Here is a 20908-nt window from a genome sequence, read left to right on the forward strand (position 1 = left end):
ATGTTGAAAACTTGATGAGCAAGGTAGGGCTGTTGTACCAATTCCAGCTGGCAGCCAGTCCAGGAGCTCATTTGCTATAGTCTGGGGTACAAAGAAATCTGCATGCACGTGGGGAAAGGCTAGGCAGCGCTGTGGGTGGGTGGCTCAGGCCTGGCCAGCTATGTGGGGGGTGAATAGGACACAGGTTAAGTTTTACTGTTCTTCAGGCAGTGTAGAAGCGCATCCTTGAAAGAAGGTAAGGCGTTATGTCAGTGTTTGGCTGAGAAATGCTTTTTGGTCATAACTGTGCTTATTTAGAGGGAATGGCGGTGAGCCCACAGATGGGCAGGTAGGGGAGGACCGCACTGTGGCGCTCAGGATGTATTTTCTCTGAAGGCCCCTTCGTAAGTCTAAGCGAGACTGACAACGTAAGCTACACTTTTTTCTCTGAAATCTGGGGCACAGCATGCCCCTGTCACGGATGCAAAGCTGTAGTTGCTGGAGAGACAGTACAGGTGAGCTCCTGGGGCTGTGCTCTTCAGCTTCACCCAACGCCCTCATCGGTGCCGGTATGTGCCTGCTCCCCAGGGGCCCCAGGCTGCACCCCCCCGGGGTCAGGCCCTGCCCTTTCCCCCAGGTTGGCATTCATGTAGTGCGTAGGTCAGACTGCACATTGTCCAACGAGTTATCAGTGGAGGGACAGGAACTGAAAAGTACAGGGTGGTCAAGACTGAGCTCTATAGAACCCTCAATATACAGAGGTAATTAAATATTGTACTTTACTAATTAATAGCTGCTTGTTTCTGGTAATTTTCCTGGTAATATTTTTCCTTGAATTGTTCAGACAACGGTTTGTTTTCCTCTTCTTGGTAAATCAAGTTACCTGGTAACAATATTTTAAAGCTAAATCATGACTAATTTGTTCTCGTTGTCCAATGTTGCAAAAATAATTCCCTTTTTAAAAGGGTGTTAGGCCGTGGTGAGCACACGCCGCTCCGTGCCCTGGGAGCCCTTTCTGGACCCGGTGTGGGGGTGCCAGTGAGGTGAGTACATCAGGATGGAGCGGGCAGGGCATTGGCTTCGATGCTGAGCTGCAGGGACAAGTCCTTGTCAATTGTAAAGTTTGTATCCCACCTAGTGCTTTACTTACTAAAAGCCTAAATATGTAGTCCAGGAAAAAAAAGTGCAATTTACTAATTGGCTTCGAAGAAGACAAGTAAACTTGCAGAAGGTGCAGTGAGTTAGAGGTAAGTTTTGCCCCTTGTATAAGGAGATCAAACCCTTAAGGAGTATTAGGATTTTTTTTGCACCGTTTTTGCTTTTTTCCCACTGTTTTAAGCCTAGTCTTTCTATACATGTTTGTTAAGTGATAGTCAGTCCCTTAGAATTAACCAGAGCAACTGCAGGGAAGTGAGGTTGATACTCTCAAGTTTTCTGGAGAAAAAACATTTAAATTTTGCTTAATGTATCATTTAACTTATCATTCCAGTAGATGGCAGCATATATTCAGTGTTTAAAATAAATGAATGTAAAATCATTAGGAAAATGAAAGAAATGCTTACAAAAGTTCAAAATGTACTCTTACGATGTTGTTTACAAGCATCTATTTTTGATATAATCAGGAAATATTTGATAACTATTGATCTTAATGCTAATAAATCCTTTTAGAAGTTGTTGAGAAGCACACTGCAGGAGTTCAATAGAAAAATTTTAGTGAAGTAATTGGAAGAAAGCCTGTTTGACTGTAGGGTATTTTTTTCAGGCCTGAAACGCAAATGAGAAAAGCAGGGGTGTGGCGCTATTTCCCTCCCCCCCCGGAAAATTAAGGCCTGTGATCCATAGTTTAGTCTAGAATTAATGCTAAAACAAGGATTTGATTCAAGCTATTGAAAAGCAAGTGTGCCTTGAAATATTATTTTTTGATGCAGCCCATGTTGCAGCTCCACATAGAAATGCCAGAGGATGCTCCCTGTCGGTCTGTGGACATGGCCCTCTTGCTGCCTGCAGTGGGAGATGCCCTCTGGTGCAGGGTGGCCGGCGACGGCTCAGCCGAGGGATCCACGGGGCAGGGATGGTTCCTCACACCGCTGCGGGCATTTGGCCCTGCGGAGGTCTCCTGACCTCAGGATTGTGTGCAAATATCAGCTTTTGTAACAAAATCTTGTGTCTTCTAGGTATACTTAGCAAAACGTGATGCTAATGCAGGGGGACATAATTTTTTGTACTACTCCTGACTGTAGTTTCAATATTTCTTTCTGTTTATTGCCAGTACTTTCCTTCTACCTTTGCAATATCTTTTTTTTTTTTTTTTCTTTAATACATAGCTTTTGCTGCTTTTGCACTTATTTATTATACGTACATTATCCTTCAACTGTTTGCACTGATGTGTTTTGGGGACTTTACCTTCAAAGATAGGGAAAGAAAGGAAACAGATTTTTTTTCCTTTTTTCTTTCTTTTTTTTTCTTTTTTCTTGTTTTGGAGCTGGTCAGTGCTGCCCCCAGAGTGGGCTGATTGGCAGCTTCTTTTGTGAAAGCCTTGCCTTAGTTAAAAACCCTTGCTTTATACTACTACCACCACCTGCCAGTGCCATCTATGCAGCCCCTTCCCATCCGTGTGTAAAAGCAGGCAGTGAGCAAGCTCACCCTGCTGGTGGGGCAGCAGTGGGAGAGGTGGGAGCTGGCCTGAGTCACGTAGCGCAGCAGATGTGGGAGCTCTGCTTATGGCACGGAGCGTGGCCTACGCTGCTTTCGTGGAGGTGGAAAAAGGTTGATCCTTCCATGTGCACAATCACCTTGCAGTGGCTGACACATGTATGTGATCATGTCAGCCATCACCCCACTGATGTCCAGAGATGGCGAGGTCTGTGGGTAACTTCGTGCAGCCAAGGGCCGTGATGAGAAGAGGGTGGCTGTGAACTGTGCTGTTGTCACTTGTTCCTTCCCCTCTGGCTTCAAGCATAGATATAAAGTCGAGTATCAATAGATGTTACCAAAGACCATCCAATTAATTTAACTCTTTTGCTCTTCATCCATTCTCTGCTACCATGGGGCAGAGTATGGCTACAGGCAGGAGGGTTCTTTGCTGACTGGAGGTGCTTTGAGATGTCTTGTGTATATGAAGCAGGTAAGTATGCACACCAAAACAAGTATGTAATGCATACAAGTATATAGGTATATATGCCCACACAGGTGTGTGTACACATAGGTGCACAAGAGCTGCCTTCCCCTCTCGTTTGTTGTATTCCTGGTTGGATTCTGATAGCTCTGCACTTGGAAGGAGGCCAGGGTGCTACAGTGTGTCCTGCCCACTTACTGCTGCATGAACAGAATGAAATGAGTGGTCCATTATAGTGTTAAAGTCTGAGCGATTTGGTGTGCCCACAGCCGCAGCGTGAATGCAGGGACACGTGGTCCAGCTCCCGATAAGCAATGCTGCCTTACATTACTGTTTACAATGGTGAACAGCATGGAGCAATTCTCCTGAGGCAGGTGGTATGCTAGATGATGCTCTTGCTCTTCTCCATCTCTATTTTTCCAGAGCCTCTTAGAGATAAAGCTGTAAGGTGTATTTTACATACCTGTCTGCAGGGGATGTTGCCCACATGCTGTCAGGACCTCCTGCTGGCAGCTGGCATCGGTTCTTGCCCGTTGGGCTGCTGCAACCTGTGGAGCCAGCATGCAGTGTCCTGTATGTGACAGATAAGCCAGGTTCTTGCTGAACTCTTCTTGAGCAATTTCTCTAATGTATTAGACATAAACAATCTTTCTTTCAGAGTCAGGCGTGCATGTCTCATTCTAATTATTTTTTCCCCTCTAACCCATTTTAGTTCAAGTTGTTGCCACAAGCGGTGGTGATAATGTACTTTTCATTGTTACTATAGAGAGGGGATCTACTATAATTATTGCTTAAATTGAGTTTTTTTATTCATTGAAAATGTTAAAGTATCTGGATGAATGATAATGGATTCATACTTCGACCAAATACTTCATTTTCAGGCCGGGCAGAGTTACCTCTTCTGACACTGTCACCCTCCTGTCATGGGTGTGCAGGACAGGGTCTGGCCATGCTGGGGGCACAGGCAGGAAAGGAGGCAAGAGGCATGGCACAGCACCAGCACCAGCCATGGCAGCCTGTGAGGTGCTGTGTCTTCCATGTGCACACAGAGAGCTGCAGTGCTCGTTGTCCCCTTGGGAGACAGTCTTGTTCCTTAGGCTTGGCCATCAGCCAGGTGCAGGTAGCTTACCTCTTCTTCCACGTCTCTTCCAGAAGTACTGTGTATATACTGCTGGAAAACATCAGAGAAAACACCACTCCGGTAGTGCTGTCTGCTCCGTGGTTGAGTCATCACCTGGATGAAGATGTGCCACTGCTCAGTGTAATGTGATTTAAAACCCTGCTGGCTGCTTACAGTTGCGCTGTGTCACTTGACAGTTGTGTTGTGATGCTTTACAGAGCTACAGCTGAGCTCTGTGTGCGAGGTGTGGTAGTCTCAGACCTGACCCGACTAACCTTATGCTATCGGGAGTGCTATCAGCTCTCAAATCTGGTTTAGTATCATCTATTTCAAATACAACTATCCTTACATCTGGGTTAGCTCCCTGCCAGCCTGGACAGGGATGTCAGCTTCCATGCCACCTTGTAATGCTATGACCATTTATGAGTGTGAGCAGAAGACAGCTGAAAATGGGAGCTGCAGCTGAGAGGAGAAGCTGATGCTGGTAAGTCAATCAAATTGCTGTTTTGTCAAGGCCACAGAAGGAAAGCTTTAGCAAAGGGGCACAAAAGCAATGGGCCAAACTGTCATTTAAGTGTTCATTTATCCTGGGGTTCATGTTAGGACCTTGAAAATCCTCCTTTTCTCCCTTCAGACTCTTTCTGACTAATGAAGATATTAAGAGACCTCTTCTTGGAGACTGAAGCACCACTCATTAAGTGTCATGAAAACTGCTGTGGAGCAATAAAATAGAATAGCCTCACCTTTACTACCTTAACACCGTTTGAGCAGGCAGTCGCTTGTTTTCTGTGGGTCTCTATGGGATGCTCAGTGTGCCCCAGTCCCGTTTGAAGCCCACAGCTCAAAGGTGTTCTGCTTTTTCTACAAATCTTGACAAATGGTGAACGTGTTGATATGGGACTTGCGGAGTTTCAGTCTGAGACCTAGCTCAGTAGCCTTCTGGGTATCTGAAGGCACTTCATTATGCACCAAGAACTTGTAAGAATGAGTTTATGCATTCATTTCTGTAAGGTGAATTCCCAAGAGAATGAGACTTAAACAGTGATGCATTCTATTCATGTATGTCTTTTCCAAAGATCTTTGAAACCTCTTGGATAAGCCAAACTAAGCTTGAAAGACGGATGGAAATATTTAAGATAATCAAGTGCCTGCTTTCAAAAAACATGTAGGAAACTGGGTGGGTGGAAAACATCAACTTAGCCAAATGCTGATGTTTCTTCTGATGAAATTAGTCCCTGAGTGTGACCCAAATTCATACACAGTCTCAGTCAAGCCCATCTCCAACTTCTTGGTGAATCCCCTATTTGGAGAAAAATCTTGCCCTTGCATAACCAACAGGGCAGATCTGCCTGGGAAGATATATAGAAGCACTTTCACTGCACTTCTTTGCTTTTTTTTTTAACAAGGTAAAGCATTATAAATAACGGTATTAATAGTGCTCTATTTTCCTAGCTCTGTCTTTAATAAAAATCTAATGAAACTATGTCAAAAAGAGTGAGTAAGTGTAAGATGTATAATTAAACCTTCCTATGTAATATGGGGCACTGCAAGATCAAATGAATTATGAGATTCCCCTCTGGATACATTACCTTACTGAAAGTTGTCAATATTTTTTTAACAAGACTGAAAGGATGTGGATTTTTCGAAGAATTGGAAAGTTTTAAGTCACTTAGCTATCAAATATTAGCTCTGAAAGAAAAAAGTAAAATCTATAAAAATAAATATTGATTGTTTGGGGGAGAACAAGTGGTGTCTCTAGCTGTCTGGAGACAGCGTTGTGTTGTTGTCCTGAGCTCTTTGTTTACAAGTTCATTGCCAACATTTAGTTCTTCACTGATTTGTGGTTAATAAAAAGATGAAGAATGATTGATGACACTTGAAATGAAAACAATGGATGCTTGATTTTGCCTTCTTTATTACATCCTTAAGGAAAGAAGAAACAGGTATAAGGAGCCCTTCACAGCTGGGGGAAGGAAATGAGGCTCCAGGAAGACTTTTGAATGCTGCTCTAAACAGATTCCAGACAGTGCAATGGAGCAAAGCATCTTTTAAAGTGCAGGGAAAAAATAAATATTTTTAGAGGATTTCAGTGTATTTAACATAAAACATCTTGATTTATAAGAGTTTAATTATTACAATCATTAAAAGACTGTGATTATCATTAAAAGGCTATTATCAGAAATGAAATGCTAAAAACAAATGGTATATATTAAATAGGATCATACATATTTCATAGAACATATTATACTGCAAAATAAGTTGTCATGTAGCCATGGCAATGACTTTTAATTTACCCTTTTTGATGCCTTAATGTACCACTCTGCATGTTTTAGTGTCAAGCTTCTGAACATGCCCAGCACTCAAAAGTTCCAACTGAGAATGAATATAAAGGGGCAATTATACACCTAACTGGTCACTTGCATATATGAATATTGTTTACTGGCATAGGATGCGTCCCCAGAGTTGCTGCTGTTTAAGCAGAAGCTGGCAGACTTAGAAGGTCTGGCTTTTTTGTCTCGAGGACCTTGGTGGACATGGCTGCACCACTCCAGTCCTGGGCGCTCGGCCCCGCAGGACCGTTCTGCCTGCTGCCTGGGGATGTGCTGGCCTTGCTGCAGTGCGTGCCTGCGGGGGGCTGCTGCTGCGTGGGGACAGACCCATGGGAGGTGGCAGCTTGGCGGTGCTGGGGTTGCAGCGTGCCTCTTGGCGAATGGGATGGTAGTGCTGTACTGTAAGTTACCTTATTTCTTTCTGGCCTGGCTGAGGGAAACAGCGGTTGTCGGATGTGTTCTCCCCCATCCCACGTGGCTCCTGCTCAGGGGTGGGATGTGCGTGGCCAGGGGTGTCCCCTTGTGGAGCCCCATAAAACTCTGCTGCAATATGGCTCTCCTCATGGCAGTGCGTGTCCATGTAGCAGTGCATTTAGTACCTCACTGGGTGAGTATTCATGAAAGTGGTGTTGGCATGACGATTGGAGCTCAACCTCTGACATAGCTCCAAAAAAAGAAAAAGTTAATTTTCTTGACTTCTGCTGCTTAGCATTCAGTGATTGATGCCTCATGAGCTTAACTTTCAATATCAGGTTTTCCATACAGTTCCCAATACAAGGCATTTAAGCTTCAAATATACATGCCTGGATCTCACAAACCATGGACGAATATATTTATTAAGACCTAGATTGTCTGTACTTCTAGATACCTAACAAAGACAGTTTTCAGAATGTAATTAAAATGAAAAGAGTAATGTTGTCTTCTTAATTAAATTCAAAGCTAGGATAGGTAGGAATGTTTTTATTGTAGACTATAGAGCTACTCCTGATTGTATTTCTTCTGAGTGGCTGACATCTGGCTACAACAACTTTAAAAAAAAAAAAGGGAGGGTTGAATTACATTTGTGCACTTAAATTTCATATCTTTATAAATATCCTTTTCCTTATTCATTTTATGCCCATCTCTTTTTATTTTGAGTTTTATCTCTGATTTTTGTGTCAAAGAGATGATAGGTACAGTATGTCTGATAAGATCCAACTGAGATTAAAATAAATTCTGTTTTGTTGTGCAGAAGAGAGCAGGTTTTACATACCAGATCTCATAAAAACAGAAGAGATGTATGTGTAGTGGGTGCTGACGTCTCATGTACCCTCTCGTTATATTGCCTGGAATGAAAGCAAGTGCTGCTCAGTCCTCATGCTGCAGAGGGCATTTTGTCACAAACACTTCGCTGAGGTCGAGGAGCTTGGATATGCAATTATCCACATGAATTTCTTCCTGGTGCAGCGCAATTCCTTGTAAACTGCCTTTCTTCTGTCATACTTTGCTATTTGGACTTCCACGTTTCCCTCCCTGGTGCGGTCAGTATTTTAGCACCCACAAGTCTTGTGTGGCTTGACTGAAGTCGTTGGAGAGAGATGTGTACACAAGAAATGATATTACGTTATGGTACTTTACAGTGACCTTAAAGGAGGTTGTAGCGAGGTGGGGATTGTGCTGTTCTCCCAAGCATCAAGTGGTAAGATGAAGGGAAATGGCCTCAAGTTGTGCCAGGGGAGGTTTAGGTTGGCTATCAGGAGAAATTTCTTTACTGAAAGGGTTGTGTGGTATTGGAATGGGCTGCCCAGGGAAGTCATTGAGTCACCATCCCTGGAGGTCTTCAAGAAATACATAGATTTAGAACTTAGTAGCATGGTTTAATAATGGACTTTAGTACTAGGTTAAAGGTTGGACTAGATGATCTTAGAGGTCTTTTCCAACCTGAATGATTCTGTGAGTGTGATTATTCCCTGCCACCCAGAGAAGAGGCCCTGGTGGAAGGAATGGTCAGGGAAAATACACACTGCAAAATGTCCAAGTATCTTGCCTTGGAGACAGTTCAGAAAACAAGCCTTAGAAGTGGAGTTGCATGGACAAGACCTGCATCAGGCAGGGCAATTTTGGGTTTGGGTATGGCTTGCACCATTTCTGTGCTTGTGTAGTTTTTAAATAGGCATTGTAGGAAAGTATTGCAGATTAGTGTGTAACTGAAAAGTGAAGGGACAACTAGTAGCTCCGGGCCAGGATGGGGATTACAGTATGGCCATCCAAGGCACATTCATATAGACCTTTGCTTCTGCAAGGCTGGAGAGAAGGGGCTGGAAAAGGAGAGGGAAGGAAGGCTGACCTGTGCAGGAGGAGGTGGGGAGCAGGAGGAGACCCATGAGTATAATTAGCAAAAGAAAAGGAGGTGGGAAAGAGTCACAGGAGAGCTTTGAATGCTTCAGGTATGAGTGATGTTTTTTCAGTTCACAAATACTTTTCTTTTGTGGATCAGTGTAAATATTGTTACTTTAATATCAGAAGTAGGAATCCTATACCTTTAAAGGAACAGAATTTCTTATCCTTTGTATAATATTATGATTCACACCTGATTAGATATTGATTATTGAGCTGAAAAACTGGAGGAGAGGAGATAACTGCTAAGTGTAGTCTTGTGAAATGCAGCTCTGTTTATGATAATCTGTTGACACATTCAACATGACATGTTACGCTTACTTGTTGGTGGCCCTTAAGCCCCTTCTTCCCCCATCCCCCTAATCCTTCAATTTCTTCATTAAAACCTATGCTTCATTAAATTGAGAAAAAAAAAGTATAAATAAATCAGGATTTACATAGTTTCTCCTAATTCATTCTTCTAAAGTGGTATGTTCAAAGGGTTTGAACAAATCCTTTCCAAATTGTTTTCCCCCCCCTACTTATACTGCTGGTGACTTGTGTTGCTGGTGCATCATGCATTAGCAAAGGCCAGGTCTGCACAGCCAAGGAGCTGGTACTGAGCAGAAAACCCTGTGCCTACCCCATGAGCATTTGGGGGCAAGCTTCTTCCTGACCAAAAACTTAGTACAGAGACATGCTTTGGGAGGAACCTGTCTGTGATCCTAGATCACCCACCAAGGACTGCTGGCATAGGACAATGTGCTCCTCCAGGGCTGTCCATGGTAACTCAGGAAGAGAAAAGCTACAAAAATCTGCCTACACTTCATCTATCTTCTCTTCTTACATGGACTGTAGTCATTTACTCAGGATTATCAGATTCTGAATGTCCAAGACATTTTCCACATCTTGGAGAATAGAGAAAAGCATTTCCATGTGTGGGTCTATGGGAAAGATGCGTTAGGTGGGAGCTGAGCTGAAGGTGAAGAACGTTATTTCAGTTCATTCTTGCTTCTTTGGTTGCATGCTTTTCAACGACCGTAGGTGAAGCAGTGTTATGTTACTATGTGCTTGTAAGCAGCTGTACTGTAGTGTCTGCCTACACCCAAATAGCACACCCTACAGATAGGGCAATACTGCAAACATGTCATTGGTACCACAATTGGAGTGCATTAAATAAGCTTCAGGGTGACATTGTAGTCACTCAAATTACACAGCTGTGGTAGTGACATTCATGTCATCCTGACACAACGGTGACATTAGCATCTAATTATCTTGTAGTCAATTTAACATCAGTCACATCCTGTATATCACATATTGTACAACCTTGACTAACTGAATCTCCTGGGGGGCATTAAATAAGTTCAAATCACCAAGAATTCAGGTGATTGAGGAAGCCTTCAATAAATTTGGTAGGTGTTGCAGGGCTGAACTTTGTTTTGAACAACAGAGAGTTTTGTTGCTGTAATGCCTGGATGATTGTAATGGTAAAAATGAAGGAAAATTATAAGCTTGGACTCAGGAGACCTGATGGGTGCAGCATTAAAGCCATCTGACTTCCAGAACCTCCAGCATGCCTGGACCTGGTGTCTGCCAAATGCAGCAGCAGCCCTGCCTATGCGGGCAAAGAAATGGACATGCAGGGTGCACGATGGAAACTGGGCTTTGCTTGGAGGAGGATCCCAGTGATTAACCCAGTGCAATTAGAGCTGACCTGACTTAAATATGTTCAGCTTTCTCCTATTGTTAGGGCATCACTAATTTCTCATTAGCAGCAACTGCAGCCAGGGTAGTCATGACAATATTGTGTAAAATGGAGGAACTTAGTTTATATGAGCAGAAGACAGGGTGATCATTACTGTTATTACTGAATGTGGGTCAGACACCTGAGACACCACTGAGGCTGGTCAAGTAGTGGGAGAAAACGGTGAGCAATATATTCCACAAAAAAATTCCAGTATGAGCTAGGTAAATGATCTGCATTAAATTTACACATTAAAGTTACGCAGTCCCGAAGTCTTCAAATTCTGCTCTACTGTGAGATGTTTGCTGTCTCTAAAAGTGGGTTTTATTGAATAGTGTTGACTTCTCTGTAAGAACATGCACATTACTCTGAAACAATACTGCCATTATTACTAATAAGCATTCCTGAAGAACAAGTGTGATTTTTAGGGTTCTTGATGACTTGCCACCAGAACGTTTTCCTTTATTTAATTAGATAATAGTTGACATATATCAGACATAATGTTTCTCCCTCAAGAACTATTTGTTGTAAATGCCAAGTTTTGTTTCTCAATTTACCCTTTCTTCAGAGACCATTTCTGATGTTGATTGATTTTCACTTGTTATTAATGTATTTCTAGCTGTTTTATTAAAAAATGAGGATTATAAATTGATATCTGAATCTAATCATACCAGTATTACAGCATGTAATAGAAAACAAAACAAAAAAAATGGATACAACTTCACTTCTCAGTATTATTGAGTTGTGCTTTTTTTTTTTTTAAGGGGTGACCAGATTTGGGAATAATTTATTTTATTTTGTATTTTATTTTGTATTTTATTTTGTATTTTATTTTATTTTTTGCAGGTATATTGTATAGGTAATTACACTTAAATACTATCTTCTTGCTTACCACTTACGGTCACTTAGGGTAATTGCAGAACTTAGTTTTAATGACATGGTTAGTAACGAATTGCACTGGCTAACCAGAGCAGTTGTCCTAATGTTATCAGTCAGCTGCCTAGATAGTCACAAGGGAAATCTTATCGTTATTCACAGAGACAGAGAAACAAACATTAAATTTAATTGCACTACCAAGCACTAGAGTCATAATCTTTATATGACAGTTAGTGCTTTCATTACTTATCAATTCAGTTATTATGCTACTCTTTCAAAAAGCTAAGCATCTAGCAAATAGAAGTAGATCTTTCTCTTCTACATATGTAAAGACAGATAAATGACAAAGAATATGATTGAATAAGTATACTGAATAGTTGTATTTTATAAGAATAGTTTTACTAACTCCTGATGCCATCTTTATATATTTTGTTAAGTATATTTTCCTTTCAAATTTAAAAAAGTTTGCATCTGTCTTACATAGGTCTTATTTCAACAAAGCTTGCAGTACCTCATTAGAATTAAACAGATGCTAAAACGTCTTTTTTCAGAAGCATTCTTGGCACATACCTGATTTGTGCAGCTGGGATTCACAGTGTATTGACTGATTCATCAGGATTCCTACTGGCACGATTAACATGTACACAAGTAATCCCATGTATGTCAACAGTGTCTACATGTTGAAAATTAGTTCTGTCCTTCAGTACCTTCCTGATTTCCCCCAGTATTCTCCTGGAGAAACTGGCTGCTCATGATTTGGACAAACGTACTGTTCTCTGGGTGAAGAACTGGCTAGATGGCTGAGCTCAGAAAGTCAGTGAACAGAGTTAATCCAGTTGGTGACTGGTCACCAGTAGTGTCCCCCGGGGCTTATAGTATTGGGGCCAGCTTTATTTAACATTTTTATTGATGATCTGCATGAAGGGATCAAGTGTACCCTCAGTAAGACTGCAAACGATACCAAGTTACCTGGGACTGTCAATCTGGGTAGGAAGGCTTTGCAGAGGGATCTGGATAGGCTGGATCAATGGGCCAAGTCCAATCGCATGACATTCAACAAAGGTAAGCGCTGGGTTCTGCACTGGGGTCGTAAGGGTCATAACAACCCCATGCAGTAGCATCAACTTGGGGAAGAGTGGCTGGAAAGTTTCCTGGCAGAAAAGGCCCTGGGTGTGCTGGTTGACAGCTGTCTGAACATGGGACAGCAGGGTGCCCAGGTGGCCAAGAAGGCCAATGCCATTCTGGCCTGCCTTAGGAATAGTGTGTCCAGCAAGGCTAGGGAAGTGATTGATCATTTCTGTGTGGCACTGCTGAGACCACGCCTCAAATACTGTTTGTTTTTGGCCCCCTCACGGAAGGAAGGATGTTGAATTGCTTGAATGTGTGAGGAGAAAAGCAGCTATGCTGGTGAAAAAACTAGAAAATATGTGTTATGAGGAGTGGCTGATGGAGTTGGGATTTAGTCTTTTAAGTTTTTTTTTTTTTAATTGTTTAGGCAATTAAGAAATGCATGGACATGGCACTAAGGAGCATGGTTTAGTTACGGAACTCGGTAGGAGAGGTTGGTGTTTGGACTTGATGATCTTGAAGGTCTTTTCTAACTTAAATGATTACATAATTATTTTCTTTGAATGCACTTCACTACAGGCCTGTTTAAATGTTTGGAAGAATCAGGTCTATAAGAGAATCAAACAGCAAGGAAGTCACGACACGAAGTTGTATTTAAATTTTGATTCTACTTTAATAGGTTTCATGAAGATCTTTCATGAAGTTGCTTTATGTAGAACACAATGTAGTGGTCATTCCAAACTAGTCTTAGCAAAGAGCTTTTTATATTTGATTTGTTTGATTATCAAATAGATAATAAAAACCACTAGTTGGTCAGTCTGAACAGACACCTAGAAGCAGCTTATGAAGTGCAGGCAATGAAGCCTGCTATGTGGTATTGTATACAAACCCCACTTTGCTGCAGTTTAGTTGAAGTACTTGACTTTAACACAGTCTATCTTCTTGCTGAGTAAGTAACTCAAAGAGTGTGTAAAAAATTGTTTGATCTGGACAGATACTAGATTTGGTCATATTTTCTACTACCCATGCAGATATGTATGATTGATAGAGGCAAATACAAACAAACAAATGTAATATCTTATTAATTTGTCTGCCTGGTGATAAGGAACACAGGTAACTGCTGAACCTTTGTTTCATGCTGGCATCAGAGGAGCTACGTTCACACTTTTGCCTTTAATTATAACAAGGGATTGTTTTCTCTGTTCCCTGCAACGATATCAGAGATGTATTCAACAGCAGGCACAGTACGTGCCAACTTTCTTCTGATTCAGTAATTCTTGCTATGCACCTTGAGTTAAGCTCTAAAACCCAAACTCTTCAGCAGTCTAAGGCTTTAGCTTATTTTTTAAATGATTATACTGCTGGTAATAAAGCTTTCACATGGAGTGAGAAGGAGATGAACATTAAAATAGTCAGGTTAAGTGGCACGATAATTGAACCTGCTTAACAAATTGGGGGGAACCCTTTTTGTAATAATTTATTTGCTTTGCATAATACTTGAGTCTAAAGCAAACATTTTTTTTTTTCTGTGCTGTTGATGTGTGTATACTTGATATGCCATGTTAATAAAGCCATAAAAATTGAATAATCGGCAGGTTGTCCTCTTAACATGCAGCCTTGCCATTTCCCAGAGTGCGCATAGAAAATGAAGAGTTCAATAATTCATAAACTGTGCTTTGTACTTGGCAGAATTCAGGCAGCCAGGGTAATCCTGCCTTATAATGCAAGATCACCCTGAAGTAAACCCTTCAGGAGGAACAAGCCTTACTAAACAAGAAGTGCCTGGAGCATCGGATCTTGCTGTTTCCGACAGACAGCTCCCTGGTGTCACTCTCCAGGCTCCCTGGTCTTCTTGGTCACCATCACTCTCCTCATGTCCTGCGCCCTGCCAGTGGTCATGTTTTTGTCCATATGCCTATTTCTTCTGATGCTTTTCAAGAGCTGAGCCACCCGTTCCTCAACCCCATCAAGCGTTCTGCTGGTGATGTTTCTCAGAGTAGGTCTAAGAGCTCGCACGCTCGAATTACGTTCCTGTGTGTAATCTGGTTGTGCACAGCAGCTCCTGGCACCTCTGCGTTGCTGCTTCCACCCTCCCTGTCACTGTCTTTAGATGCTGAAGAGCACAAACAACTTGGTAAAATCACGCTCTCAGTTCGGGATTCAATGCACTTCTGTCACTTTTAATACAGCACCCAATTTACATTCTTCAGCACACTTATGAAGCAATAAAACAATAATAAATTACCAACTTCATTTATTTTGTTGCCTAGTTTGTTTTGTAATTATCCAATGATGGTGGTTGCAAGGATGGTCCCTGGGTTTCATTTTGCGTGTTTGTTTCAGGAGTGGTAAACACCTGGGGCTTGAAACTTTCTCTGTGAAGGGCTGAACACAAACACAGGGCAGCATGCCTGCACAGCTAGGGAAGGGACAGCGGGGTGCTGTGTGTGGGGCTGCTTCGGGTGAGTCGCCCCTGGTCAAGGCCGCCGCTCACGGGTGGGCAGGCCCTGGGTGCCCTGTGGGAGGGGAGGCCGAGAAGCTGGGACGTGGAGCCAGCAGGGAGAGGAGCTGTGGGCCCAGACCGGTCGGGATGGCAGCCGCGGGTGTGAGGAGAGGGGCCAGGGAGGGCTGGGGGCAGCCCCAAACCAGGCCCTTCCCCACGCCGTGGGCAAATTTGCCGCTGGTGGGAAAGGGCCTGAGCAGCACTCGTGTCTGCCTGATGTTCTGGGATAGACTGTTTGGGACATCTGTTCTGGAGCTATCGGGGCATTAAGAAAGTTAATTCTCTCCAGCCGGGATTACAGCTCATTTTATCTCTGTGTGATCACCCAGAATTCTTCTGTGACTCAATCAACTTCCAGAATTTAAATTATTCTTTAAATTGTTAGCGTAACTGTGGCAATAATAGCAGCAGAGATGGTATGTGTTTTTTTCCTACCAAAATGATGCACAATATGGCTAAGGCAGAATGACTTATCAGTGCTATACTTTGTGTATTGACTTTTAATCCACAGTGTTTAAACGTGCCTCTTAATTGTAGATCAGATTTATGAATGTAGCATTAAATTGCATGTCTGGGAGGGTTTTTTTAAATAACAGTGTAAATTGCAAAGCTTTTCTGAAGTTTACAAAATATTTGTCTATAGGCCTGGCTGGCTTTTCAAAGAAAACTGATAATGTTGTGTTACCAGCCATTTGTCTGGGTGCGTACTGAGGAAAAATTGTCCAAATAAACACTTAGCATAGATTACTTAATGCATAAGCTTTCCTGGGCAGAATTAATGTGGCTTTCCCTTCACTTTTTCAGTCCCTGTTTCAGGTTCAGGGAGTCCTGGGGTTTGCTTGCACGCCAAACCTGAGAAGCTGCATGTCCGCAGCCGCATGGTGGTTTGCAGCGTCCCCCTCCGGCCTATTGTACGTGTCCACACTCAAAAGAAGGTTGAAAGCTGACAGTTTGCAATAATAATTTGTTAAAGAATTAAATTCAATGCAATCAGGGGAATTTTACTTCTGAATAATGTTGTCCACACAAAGTTATAATGAGGTTTAAGTAATCTGCTTTAGATTCACAGCTGTTGTTAATTTAGATTACCTTTTTCTTAGCGTCTTCTCGAGGATGAGCACATTTACCTGTGGAAGTGTTGCCCTTGTTTTGTCTGCAGGGCATTTGCTGCCATGAAGCTGTTTCCACTGCTTAATATAGCTCTCAGAAGTATTTCTCTGTGTGGGACTATGGTGCATATATTCCCTCCTTTATGGCATTGACTGTTCAGACTGTGTTTTCTGGAGGAGGGTGCGTTCTTCCAATGCAGACAAGTTATCACCAGTTGCACCAGGGGCTCGTGTTACACAAACACCCAGCACAGGGTAACCTGTCAGATCCCGTAGTCTCAAACTCATCAATGTCCTCATCTACTAATGCACCTGTGAGGTTTGTACTGCCATGCTTACAAACTGAATGGTGTCTTCACTCCTTCCAGGGACACAATGCAGGTGCCTGGAGTGGGGCTGCAGCTCTGTGCGTGCTGTATGGGAGGATGGGTGACTCCTGAGCAGTTAAAATGGGAGCTTGCAGGCATGCTGAGCTGCCCTGGGAAAGGGCCCATCTCTGCAGCGGCTGCGGAGAGGGCCCAGGCATGTCATGGGAGAGTGCCTGTGGGAAATGACAGGTACCAGGGAGAACAGAGAAACCCAACCAGTCACATGGGAAATACATAAGAAAAAAGTCATGCCTCTTATTTTTAAATAGTATTTTTTAATGAGAGTTACAATTGCATTCTTCAGCAAAGTGCCATACCAGGCTTAATCAATATGGAACCTGGCCACGATTTAAGTCCAGTTTATAAGTGACACTAAAGGTTATGTGGTTAAATAGTTACCATGTCCTGTATATGGACAATGATAACTGAGACTGTAAAAGAAAAATGAAAGCAACACCTGTGTTAATCAGCAAATGAATTTACTCTGCCTGCGCTTATAATGATTTTTTTCTTCCCTTTTTGCAGTTTCTGGCTAATGAATTTCTTGGCAAGAGTGCTTGCCAAGAGAAGAAAATTTTGGTCAAGTGTTGTAGAATTTTGATGGCAAATGAAATGAGGGTTTAGATTCCACAGTATATTTGCTAGAACTCATTTCAAATGTTTATCTTGTTGCCAACAAAAATATGAAACATTATCTGACTTGCTTGCAAACAGGCAGTGGACAAAATTATTTCTGCGGTGTATTAGCTCATGACTTAAAACTATATAAAAGAAAACTGTAGTCTCTGCGGCAGAGGCTGGACTGATGAATAGTTAGAATACTTATTTGCTACATTTTACTTAGATTATATTTACCTAGCTGGCAATACGTATTGTGACCTCTTAGAATTTCACAGCTGAACACAACTTAGGAGCTTCTGCTGTAATACACAGGGCTTAGCATCAACCCAGAAAGAAAATCCTGTTTAATTTTAGCAGTTCCAAGGCCTATGTCCTCCATGGCTGGGTGACTAGAAGACGATATGATGAGTGCACGTCCAACAGGGGTATACGGGCTAGTTGGTTTCCCATACGTCTACTCCCTCCCCAGAAAGTAGTAGCAATAGCCATTGCTACTCTTGTTGCTCCACTGGCTAGGAGCAGCAGGAATATTTGTCTTTTATCTATTTGTATAGCACTCTTCAACAGTACTTTTCAAATCACTGTACAAACAAGGCTAGTAGTGTTAGTCCCATCATTTCCAGATGGGAAAAAGAGAGCTTACAGCTAGAGGCATGCACATTCAGGGTCTGAATGAGTCTCTGTTGCATTTGATGTCATCAGAGTTATTTTAATTTTAAGCTAATTTTTTATATTGTCAGACTCAGTATCATCAGTGTCACTAACACACCTATCTGCAGCAAGGCCATTGCTGCTGCTGACACCATGGTCATGTGTGTCACTGCCGATAATTTAAGTCTGACATTAGAGAGATTAATTTACTATGAAAATGACCCTCAGGAGGCTAGTTCAGACACAGGATGAATCATATTTGAAAAATTGGATGTCTCATTGTTTCAGAAGTTCTAATTAACTTTTTTTTAACCATCAGAAGTAGTGGATATAGATACATCATGACTGCCCATTTCATTCCAAGGAGATGGTCACAGGGAGTCAAACCCCGTGTTACTGTTCTGTGGTAGGTGTGATGACCTCTGTGTTGTGCTGGAGCAGAATTGGTCTATTGGGATCTCATACATTTTCAAAGCGAAAGCTGAAAAATGTGTTGGATGAAATTGGAACATTTTTTTTTCAACCTTTTTCCTCAGAAAGCTTCATCAAATGTTTATGCATATCTTTCTACTTCTTGTGAGCTCATATGAGATATTAGGTCCAGTCATGTGCTTATAGCTGCATGTGGTGAAATATGGAGCAGAATTAGAAAAAAAAATAAAGTTTTTTTGTGTAGTCCCTGCTAGTACAGAAGTGTTTATCACATCTAAAGATGTCTGTGTTGAGTATAGACAGTCTCCAACCAGAGGGCTGTGAAGCAGCTTCCTTCTGAAAAACATTTTCAGTGTCACTGCTATAGCGGATGGTGATGCAGACAAGAGGAGAACGCTTTTAAGGTGTTGGTTTAGCAGTGGACTATTATGAGAACTGCCAGCTCAGCACAACCCTCTAAAAGCTCACTGGCCAATTACTAGATTCTGGGATCTGTGAGTCTGGGGAACAGGAGAATTTAAATCAAATTTAGTTTTGAAATCTAACTTGCTAAGATTTGTGATAACTTATCTGCTTTTTTTTTTTCTTCTGACATTATTCCCCTTTTTCTCACCTCTTTTCCTGATAATATCTTTCATCCAATATTCTATAAATATAATACAAAAATCTCAAGACAAGGAGACTATAACAAGACAATGACTTTAACTAAGGATTTTCTGCTACTTAAGCATTTTTGTGTTGCTATTTGACCTGTTTTATATGCCCTATCAGCTTCTTGCTTTAGGACATTGTGTGTCTGATGTGCAGAAAAAGCTGTGATGTCTCTGAAATGCATTGAAGGTGAGGTAAAACACCTCCTTGCACATGAACGATATAGGAGGAGGGGAAGAGAGAAACACAACCAGCAGCATGAGTCAGTCTAGTAGTGTGTTAGCAGTAGATCAAAAGAAAAGAAAAAATTGTTTTCATTTTCTTGAACCCTGTTTGTGTAGTGGGATCATGCAATGCCTCCAAAACACCATTCTTTACATATATTGAGTCTTATGCTGTGTGGTCAGAGCACTTCTGTAGCAGTCATGCAGGTCTTGGTCTCCTTTTCACTAATCATAATCTGAATATCAATAGTGGATTTTGAGTAAACTCTCCAGGGCACTGATATATCTGTAAATAAAATAAAGATTCCCCAGGAACTTTTCTCTGCCTGTTCTCTCAGGATCTAAATGCGTGAGCTCAGCTCAATGTAATTTGAGTGACAGTGTGAAGGTGCTTTTATGCAAGGTTGCCTAGGATTTTTCTAATATGGACCACTTAGTCCGTTTTGTAAGATTTGAGTTGCTTTTGCAAATCCTCTCAGCCTCTGTAAATTGCCATGTTTGCTGAGGTAAGACAACTGAAAACAAAAATTCCTAGGTTCAGATGTCAAGGTGCTTTCGTTGGGAGGCCTCCAATGTGAAATCCGTTGTTTAAGCAGGATCACTGGGATGGGGCTGTGCCCCACCAGTATCACTAGCATCTCTTCTGCTGAGTTATCCAAGGACGTGCAATGAAATGATGCTCTGAGTTTGCGCTCACCAGGACTGCTGTCCTCTGCTTTGCTTTGGTTCTGCTGCACAGCTGAAGTTCATGATTTAGGCTCCTGCTCTGTCTCACCTCTGTACTAATCAGCTAGGTACTACTGATACCTGAAAACTCTCCCTGCTGGTCTTGGGGCATTTTTTATTTTATTTTATTTTTCATATGTAACAGCTGTCTTGAAAGTATATGGTCGAAAGCTTCCTGATGGCTCTTGCTTGGAAACTTGGCACTGATAAAGCTGGAGGACAGACAATGCATGCATTAGATTTCATAGAACAGCTTTCTTATTTGAAAAGAAAAAAATCCCTACATTCACAAAAGCATTTGATAGCACGTGTCAAATCCATCTGCACATGTAAAACATGAAAAGGAGGTGAAAACTTAATAAAATGTAAATGCAAAAATTCTGTAATAGATGGGGGATTCAAATGACCTTGTTTCAGCAATAACCATCCCTACGATTCCAAATTTCTGAGTCTGCATGTACAATAAATGCATCTCAGTTAGCAGAGGGGAGCTCTGGTTGACATCTGTGAGACGCTCTGTGCACTGTGCCTGGGCTACACACGTTCACTGCTCCAAAACCAGACCGGGCTGGCAGCCAGGACCTGTTAGTGACCTTCCATGTTCATTTGCATGCTTTCACTGAAGCAACTGAAGTTTGAATGAAACTTTCCCTGACCATCTTCCATGGAATTTTATCTGAGTTTGTGTATGGGTTTGTTGATTGAAAGCAGAAATTTCTGGTCACTGGAAGACATTATTTAAAAGATTCTAGGCTTCTAAAGATGCAGCTGGATGCTTACTAGGATTTTCTCAAAGCTTAATTGTTCTGGAAATATACTCAATTCTTATTAATATAGTATTTTCATCGACTTAAATTTAGACTCTTCCCTTTCTTTTAAGCTTTCTCTTCCCTCTCTTATGAGGAGAGCCTGAGAGAGATGGGACTGTCAGCCTGGAGGAGGATCTGGGGACATCTCATCAATACACGTAAATGCCTGAAGGGAAGGTGCGAAGAGGATGGGGCCATGTTGTTTTCAGTGGTGCCCAGTGCCAGGG

The 20908-nt window shown here is 41.9% G+C and overlaps 2 long non-coding RNA genes across 5 annotated transcripts in view; both read left to right on the forward strand.

Moving 5' to 3' along the window:
• LOC308199402 overlaps positions 1–20908 on the forward strand; it is a 68969-nt gene that overhangs the window by 13341 nt on the left and 34720 nt on the right. The gene's annotated exons all lie outside the window — the stretch shown is intronic.
• LOC308199405 lies at positions 768–6944 on the forward strand. The gene is made up of 3 exons (XR_013954618.1): positions 768–3103; positions 4247–4698; positions 4849–6944. It is a non-coding gene; the product is annotated as an uncharacterized lncRNA (long non-coding RNA).

This window comes from Anser brachyrhynchus (genome assembly GCF_964034855.1).
Source record: "Anser brachyrhynchus genome assembly, chromosome: 8".
Lineage (NCBI taxonomy): Eukaryota > Metazoa > Chordata > Aves > Anseriformes > Anatidae > Anser > Anser brachyrhynchus.